This window comes from Molothrus ater, chromosome 1, assembly GCF_012460135.2.
Source record: "Molothrus ater isolate BHLD 08-10-18 breed brown headed cowbird chromosome 1, BPBGC_Mater_1.1, whole genome shotgun sequence".
Lineage (NCBI taxonomy): Eukaryota > Metazoa > Chordata > Aves > Passeriformes > Icteridae > Molothrus > Molothrus ater.
This window is the reverse complement of record NC_050478.2, coordinates 83,648,846-83,658,100: the sequence shown is the minus strand read 5'-3', so window position 1 is coordinate 83,658,100 and position 9,255 is coordinate 83,648,846. Positions and strand designations below refer to the sequence as shown.

At 37.4% G+C, this 9,255-nt stretch overlaps 1 protein-coding gene across 1 annotated transcript in view; it reads right to left on the bottom strand.

Annotated features, from left to right (window-relative positions):
• The window catches only part of IKZF1 (IKAROS family zinc finger 1), a 64,932-nt gene extending 56,371 nt beyond the window's left edge, over nucleotides 1-8,561 (bottom strand). Inside the window, 1 exon segment of the mRNA XM_036406343.2 lies at nucleotides 8,506-8,561. The gene's annotated coding sequence lies outside the window, so the exon portion shown is untranslated.
• Between the last annotated feature and the right edge of the window lie 694 nt (nucleotides 8,562-9,255).

Below are 9,255 nucleotides of genomic sequence, written 5' to 3'. Positions count from 1 at the left end.
TAGGTTTTGGCCCTTTGTCTGTTAAAAGTCCCACCAGACTTGAGCATAACAGATCTTGGGCTAAATTTTATGTGCTAAGAGTAGAATTTACCCTTTTGCCTTTGGTATGGTAAATCTATGAATAGGAAACCGTGTCCTGATTTTTCTCCCTTTCCTCTGCTCTAGAATCAGCAGAAGCAAGAATTGTCACACTCTAGAAAATAGATCTTATGTACAAATATGAGAATTTGCACTGAAGCATCTATTTGTAATCAATTTGTAAATCAATAAACCTTTATAATGATTTATCTAAAAGAACAATGTTTTGGAAATGTTTCTGACATAAAACCCTAAAATTATAGTCTGTTTTAGTTCGGCACGAAAGAGATGTTTTTTAATTTTTCACTGTTTAAGTTTTCCCCATGAATCAAATTTGTCACTAGCATATACTAGTGTGTATGGCATCATTGTCTTCAATGCAGTCACATTTCTTTACATTTTCAGCTAATTTAAGAGAAGTTAGAAATCAAAAGCTGGGTGGGCACCCGACTGAAACAATCTTGCTTTCAAATGCTGATCCTGTCTCACTCTCATTTACAGCAGGAAAGGGATTAGCACCTAGGTGATAATAGATAATTCTTCTATTTAGGAATACAAATAGCTTCAAAGTTTGGCCCCTTATTGCAAGACCTACAAATAGATAAAATTCCTGTCAAAATCGATAAAAATATTTCTTCAAGGCTATTCAGATAAAGAACTCTAACCTGTATGCTTTCTTCTTCAGACTATGAATACCAGCTTCAGAGATGAAGCTACTACAATCCTTTGGAAAAAGAATCAAAATATTGCAACTTTAAATTACTTGATAATCAACACACAACCCTTCTGAAACGTTCTGTTGATTTAGTTTTAAATAAGGAAGCATCTAAGTGGCCATGATTTTAGATAAAAGTTAGTCAGCATTTGTCCTGAAGAAAATTTATGTGTCATGAATTTCCCTCCTTGCAACATTCTCTACAATATAACTTAGGCTATGTCTTAATAATTTATCCAAATACACTCCATGAATCACTGGAAGTACTGTTCCATTTATACCTAATGTAAATTACAAACAGAAGCAGGTTTAGGACCTTTTAGAATTAGGTGTAAACAAGAAGTCATTGTAAGATCAAGATTTTTTAATCTTTCAGAATACAGCAAATTAATTATTGGCAAATCTTGGTTTATTTTTTTGTCTCCCAGCAAATTCAAAAGTAAACCTCCTTGTCAAGAAAATGAATGCTTAGCATTTATACAAGACTTCATCAATTGATATAAAGCATGTGTAAGCATGTCAGTCCTTCTACAATCCTGTTCTCTTAGGATATTGAATGATCCCAAGACTGGGCCATTGATGCAATTCAATGGAATGACCCAATCCAATGCCAAAGACTAGCTATCCTTTTTCTCTTCTGTGTTTCCCGAGCTACCTGTGTACTGACTGGGACGAGATGTGCCCCACACTCAGCACAATGGAACCTCACGGTAAGGAAGAGAAATCACAAGTGCTGATATTTGTGGAGCCACTTTGGTCTTACACCAGCGCACCAAAACTCAGAGCTGTCCTTCCATCTACAGAGAGCTCTACCTCTGGTGCTGCAAGGACTCCACAAACGTACAGCACATCCAGCTGCATGGTTCCTGACAATTCTTAGGTGTAGCCATGCTGAGCAGACAGAAAGGTGCCCGAAGGAACACTTCTGTCTTGAGTGTGGTCCGCAGAGGCAGGTACACTTCCCTGAAACCTCAAAGCAGAAAATAAGCACTCACAAAGTCTTGAGGGGAGGGGAAATAAACTTTCTACAAGGGACCTGGTGCTCTGCAGGTGCTTTTGCAAATATAAAAAGTGAGGGGAACATGCATTCCTCAGTGGTGACAACTCTTGGTTAAGTGTGAAAAACAAGCAAAAAGGCAAACCCAAGAGTTACTTCCACAGCCACCTTGAGGAAAGGCCCAGCTGTGCAACCCCCACTTCTGTAAGCAGTCCCATGGCAGGAAAGGGACTGCACACATTGGTCACTGGAGCAGCTGGCTCTGATGGAGTGCTGGTGTGTGAGCACGTCTTGTGTCTGTGGTCTCTGACAGATCTCATTGGCTACTCACCACACAGGCTTCACCTTTAGCAAACTAAAACTCCAAACCAACAACCAAAACCATAAAACCCCAATCCACTTTAAAACCTAAATTGAAGCTCCTAAAATGGGTCCTAGATGCAACCACCCAAGACACATAAAGATAAGTTTAATAAATAAATTAATAAAAGAAAAGGAGGTTGCAGCCTGAAAAACACAAAAAACTCCTATAGCCCTTTAAATACCTGACAGGAGAATTTGCACATTAAAAACAGGTTAGGAGTGGTATTATCATATATGTCTCATCGATCTTTTGGGGTTTAAGCTGGGAGCTGCATCTGCTTGCAGAAAGATAGTACAGCTGCATTTCTAATTGCACCAGAGGGTCTCAACCTACTGGAACCAAGGCTCTTGTATCCATGAAAGTCATGGAATATAGGGCAACAACCAAGAGAAGAGGTGAATAAAGACACTTTTGTAAAAGGATTTAATGTTTAGCTTAATTTTAAACCAAAGAGCTAATATATGTGTATATATATATATATATATATATATACAGGCTTATAACTTCATGTACAAATGTGCTAAATATGGTTAAACATGCAACAGGAAGACTGTTAAACATGGAAAGAAGGTAATCTGTATTGTATAACCAATCTTCAAATACTTGAAGAAAACTGCTAAAATTCTACAAACTCATTTTAATTAAAAGCATTCAATATCTCAGCTAGCAGCTGATAATTAGCTTTATTATTGTAATTTAATATGCTACACTTCACAATCTCTGTGAATGACTCTACTTTAGAACCACTTTAATTCTATTTTTAATTTCCGCCTCATCACACAGCTCAGTGTAAATAATAACTACCAAGGTGAGGGGTGGTCCTTTCTGAAAACCAAGAGTCGTAATGAGCACTTCAACGTCCTTCCATTTTTATTCAAAAAACCAAAACAAATACCTCCAGGTCTTTTAAAGGACTGCATTAAAACAAAGATTAAAACTAAGTGGATCAATTTCTTTCCCTCTGCACTAATTCTGTATTCAGCATTTTCTACATAGTCAAGGGAGATGTTTAGTTTATTCAGTCATTTCTCTATTCCTGCCTAGTGTAAATGCTGGTTAACTACACGAATTGACAATACAATTATGAGCATACAGTGAAATTTCAATGGAGAGCTCCTGTCTGCAAAATGAAGGAAGCACTGTAATTCAACACACAAGATTAAGAAAAGAACTCTGCTAACAGTGCAGATGTGAAACATTTAAATGTCTGGCACATGTAAAATTAATTTCCGTGTAAGGGAACAATTGTGAGGGTGTAAAAAAAGTTGTCTCAAAGATCCTACATAATTCTCAGTTCTTTGGGAATTCTTTTTTCAAATCACTGACAAATGATAAAAAGTGCATCTTGTATCATATATGTGTGTTCCATATGTGCTTCCCTTAGCATTTTCTCTGCTTGAGCTATATTCATGTAACAATTCATTGCTAAAGGAGATAATAAAAAATCCATTCTTTTATTGACTTTATGTGCAAATTACTGGACTTGATATCATTGCAAATATGAAAAAATGTTCTTCCTTCAAGTTTTTGAATTGCAACCAGAGTAATTATAAATTGTTTCCACAATATGAGAAAAATATTAAGGTAATTTTCCTAATTAAGGGCAAGTTTTATTAACTCATTAAACCCTGTCACCTTTATTCACTAAAAATCAAGCAGAAAAGTGGAATAAATTCACCAGGACAAAGAAAACGCACACACTTACATTTTATAAATAAACCGACTATAAAAGGTGAGGGGTGTAAATTAAGGCACTCAATCTAAGAACACAGCATATTCTCAAGTGGCCAAATAGAGCTCTTAGATATTCTTCCAGAGCTCTCACTCAAGGGGAGGCAAACAGCAGACGAAAGAGCTGTACTTTTTGTATATATCTATTTATCTGATTTAAAAAGTATAGGATGTCCTCACCACAGTGTATCTAAATATGCAATAGAGAGAACATAAAAGCACCTCTTCATGCCGAGAATTGTTATTGCCGAGTATACCCTACATAATATCAGTAGTCAATTTGTCCGAATTATAGAAGGTTTCAGTAACTCTGCTTCATGATCACAGAGTTGCTTCCTAATTTCCCTTCAAACTGTTCAGGATGTTAGATTATTAAAGGACATTACCAGCCTGTATAAGCATATTAGAGATTGGTGTGGGTTTTTTTTGGTTTTTTTTACCCTTAAATAACTCCTAAAATAACTCCTAAAATTAAAGCAAATTAGCAAGTTCCTCCATACTATATATTTTAGTTAACTGACTCTGCTTTGGCAAACATTTGGGTCCAATCCACTATGGTCAATTACAGCTTTATACTGCAATTGCTCTGCTATTCTCAGTGAGTTGAAACAAACAGAAAAATGAAACAATTCAGCGGGGAATCTGATCTCTCTTACAGAGCAAGTTTCTCTTTCACTGGGAAAGCTAGAGCAAGTGGAATCAGAAGAAGAAATGTAAATATTTCACATGAAATAAGCAAAATAAGCAAGAGAAGTGGACAGTTCCCATGGCCTAAAAAATACGATGATTTCAGTGTGAATACTCATCCAAACTTGCAGTCTGAATGGCCTTTGGAAGCATTTATACAGGAAGCATGAGTGTGCTATGAAACTCCCAAACCTGCATGGTTCTATCCCCAAGAATTTCCAATGGTACAAAACAAAGCTGAGAACATGCATGTATCTTTTCAGAGCTAGGACCTACTTTTGCAGCCACCACAATGTTGGTGGTAAACTGCTTAGTGCAAAAACCCCTTGCTCTCTTCTTGCTCACCACCTTAAAGCATGGACGAATCTGTTCTGAAGGAGAAGGGTAGGCAGAAGTTGTCATGGTTTTAATAAAGATGATTGCAACATACCATAATTCTTTTTAAATTTAGGGAGCAAACAAAACTTTTGTTGAGTTGTAGTCAGGTTTATGTATAGATTGATAAAGGGACAAAAAGCCACAGTTGACCTTGGAAGAAGGGAGTTTTCCAGCTGAAGTCAGTCCACTTTGCTGGATAGCTACTGGAGAGAGAAAACTCCTGCAGCTACTTTGGATGAGTGGAAGGTATTTAAAGTAGCCTCCTGTTTAAAAAAATGCTATAAAGCTGACAAGACTGAGGCAGTCAGCCTTGCCTCATATGGCATTCACACTCATCTCTAAACACTTTTGCCACTCCAGTGTCGGGTGGGGGGAGCAAAATTAATCTTTGGATTACAGAAATAATACCTGTGAAGAATAGGTCTTTCCTCTTTTGACTCTTGCATTGAGTTGCAAGCATTTAAAAAAGCTTTCCAAAGAATTATAGTCCCAGAAAACACCAGTGAGAGTCCTTATCTTCCACTTCTCAACTGGCATAATGTATTCCCAGTGTTCTTTCTTTCTGAGTAATTTTATATGTGTTAGAAAAGTGGTGTTTGTCACTTGGGAGGGGAATTCCAGGGGAGCCAGCAGTGCATCCTGCTCTACTCTCATAAGGATGACAACATTTTCCAAAGATTCCATTATTGCTACACTAAATTCTACTATTTTACTATGATTTTTGGTCTAATTCTATTACTTTTAATAATAGTAGAAAGTAATGACTGATCAAAATGTAATGAAATACATATGTGAATCTTGACCAAAAAACAAAAATTACTATGGATCCAGCTTTTCTTGCACATAAAACAGGAAAAAAAAAGTCCCACAAGCCTTCAGTGGAAGTTTTTCCTGACATAGAGCCACACAATTAGGCTGCAATCCATGACTTTCGATATCTTCTGGACTTTTTAAGAGAACATTTCCAAAAATGATCTGCCAGAACAGCATACAATTCATTATGCCCTTGCTTTTTGTTGCTGAAATACAGACTGGACCCATTTCCTTGTTTTCTGCAAAATTGTAGTGTTAATATAAGAAGTACCTTAGCTCAAATAAAATATGTCTGGAAATGTTTTTGGCTTCATTTTGGAGTTATCCAATTTTAATGATGAGAAAGAAGTTTTGCATTGCTGTAAAACTCCATGGATTGGTTATCCAGTTACATTTCTGCATTGCTATGCAGTGGAAGCGGCAAGCAGACCAGGTTTTTGGTATTAAGGTCCACAAGGGAAAGGAAAACTGCTACAGTAATGCTGAGATGGATACTATTGCATTTTTAAATAGTACTCTGAATGCAACACAAATGACAAAGGTGTTGTTCATGTTTATAAAAGGGAGCAAGCGACCAGATCATTCCTGGAGGGAGTACTAGCAGCTGGGAGCTGGGGTTGAAAGTCTGAGGTATATGACAAGCTTATCTCTCTAATACAACTCAGGAGTTTGAGACCTACTAAAAACATGCCAAGGCACTTTTCTCACTTTTAGTTAAGTAGCCACCCTGAGAAATACTCAGCTAGGATAAAGGATGCACATAGGATTAGTGTCTAAGCTTCTCCAGTTACTGGGAGCATAAAGGGCAAAGAGTCCTCTGCCCTTGTCTTCCCATCTTTACATTGGCCCAGAGACAATAGTGATTACTCTTCAAATACTAGAGTCCATCACTCCTTCCTGACTCAATCAGGACAGTCAGTACAATTTCATATTATGCTTCTGTGTTTCTGTCATTTCCCCTTGAAGCCATATCCAGTAGGTAGAGGACTCTTGCAAGGATCAGTGCACTAGGTTTGAAGTCCTGAATTCTGGGAATGTCCAGCACTGGACTTATATTGACTTTAGTCTGGTCAGTCTTCTCACTCAGTGGGTAAACCTGATTTCTCCTTGGTTTTTATCTTAAATTTACCATATAATTAGGGATATAATTTCTATTTATATTTTTTCATAAACTTGCAGTATATAATGTTCTGAGTTTCACCTACTTTACTCCAGAAAAAAAAAAACTCAAATAAAAAACCCCAAAGAAAAATATGGAAAAGAGCACCTGGGTAGTCACCAATACTAAAATTTGTGAGAAAATCTTTAAGGTTGGAAGCACGTCTGGGATAATAGAAACATGAACTACATAAAGTGCAGAGCTCTGCAGTATTTCGGACACTTCCCCCCCGCAGTTCTGCTACAGACAGCTATCAGAAGGACATGAACTGTTTTAAGAGTCTTTGGTCTTGCACATGGCACTTGGTTTCTCATCTCTTCAGGCTTCAGTTTCAAAGGCTTTGACAAAGAAGTAAGGTACACAGCCATGTAACTAAAACTTGGTAGAGTTTTGCTAAGGATTGAGGAGGTGGGCACATAATGCACTCTAAGCAGTATATCTTGTGGTTTTTATTCAGTTTTTTGACCAACATGAGTTAAAATCAAAGCAGACCATGCCAATGTTAGAAAGAAGTCTATGCAAGGGAGCAATTAAACCTTTTAGAAAAGAGACATAGTATCAACTACTGTATCAGCTGTTATATTAACCCATGAACAGGGAATTTTCATGGTAACATAGTCAAATCCATTAGCACTTTTTTGGACTTACATTTTCCCTCAGTAACGAAGAGAACAAAGAATAAATAAAGTTACCTAAGTGCAAAAATTTTGTTTGAAAAATTCAGAAGCTAAAGGCATTGCATACTTCATTTTTCTATTTCACTAAGGCTTCAAACACCTTAAACTAAGCAATTCACTAGCAGGTGAGAGAGCAGTGCCACAAGCCACTCAGAATATGCCCCTGCTTAGCTGATTCAGATAAAGTATTTCCAAGTATTTGAAAGGAATTTTAGTACTTACTTCTAAATGCAACACATCAATATGCTTTTTCTTTACATTTCAATGATAATTTATAACGTTTAACAGCAAGTCATACTCCATGGTACTGCAGAGTGCGTGAGTTACAACTGATGTGAGCAGTCAACTGAAAATAACAAAGCGTGTCTTTTAAAGGATTTGGACCTCACAATGACACAGCTTCGAATTTTAAAACTAAACTATTAAAGTCTAGAAAATGGGTTATTAATGTGAATGCACAAAATATACCCAGGATTATATTCCTGGTTTATTTAATTTGGGTAAGGTTTGGACATCTGGACAGTAAATGCATATCGATGTAAGCTTGGTAGCATCCAGATATCGGAAAGAAAAATACGTAGTCAAGAAGCTCTAAATCCTAAATTCTAATCTCTACACAAAGTCCTTGAAAATACCTCTTGCACTAAGTGAAAGGAAAAAAAAGAAAAGAAAAGGAAAAAGATAGCAAGAAAAAGTAAAAAGAAATAACATTATATTCTTCTACAACAATTTCAATACTTTAAGCCAGTGGCCATACAGGTCTAAAAATTCTTGCATCCCACAAAACATCGCTTTTTTGAGATAATTTGCAATCATACACTACAAAATTTTCTGACACAGTATTATTAACTTTTAACAATTTTGGAAGCAGAATGCTTTGTACAATGTCTGGCAGTGTTACCATACCTTCTAAACCAAGGTAGAAAAGCAATCCAAGAAGTAATCAGGTTTCTTGAAGCACAAAATTAAAAGTTTCCTTAGAACCGACTGCTGCAGTGGGAACTCATTTCTTCACACACACAGTTTCTAACTAAGTGCATCTTCTTTAGCAACGACAGGAGAGCGAAACCGTCCCTTCACAGAGAGGGCAACTTTGCGGAGCAGGGTGAAAAAAACCCTCCAGCTGTGACAGGCTCTATGGCAAGGAGGAAAACTTCTGGTGCCACCGCTGTTCGGAAGTCAGCAACTTCTCTAATGCCGTTCCCCTCAAGCGCACTGGGGCTGATAATTTTACAATTTCCTAATAGTTTTTACGACCTCCGTATCTGCCTCCCCTCTGCAAACTACAGGCGCAAGCACTCGGAACGCGGGCTTAGACTGAACCTAAGTGCTGTAGCTGACTCAAGAACGCAGACCAATCCGCATTTGAATCAATGAATACCCCATCTCGGCCAGCTCCTCATGGCTACTCATCTCTGAAATTTTAAGAAAGCACTCTAAAACGCCTGGATTACACCCGAGCTGTATGTTCGGCTCAATGTTTTCAAATTTAAAAAAAAACAAACAAACAAACAAAAAAAAAAAAAAAAAAAAAAAAAAAAGCGTGTGGGACGGGGAGAAGGGAGAGAAAGAGATGGGATGGGATTGGATGGGATGGGATGACCGGGCTCCGCAGTCTCCCACTTAACGAGCCCGGCAACTTCTCGGCGGCAGCAC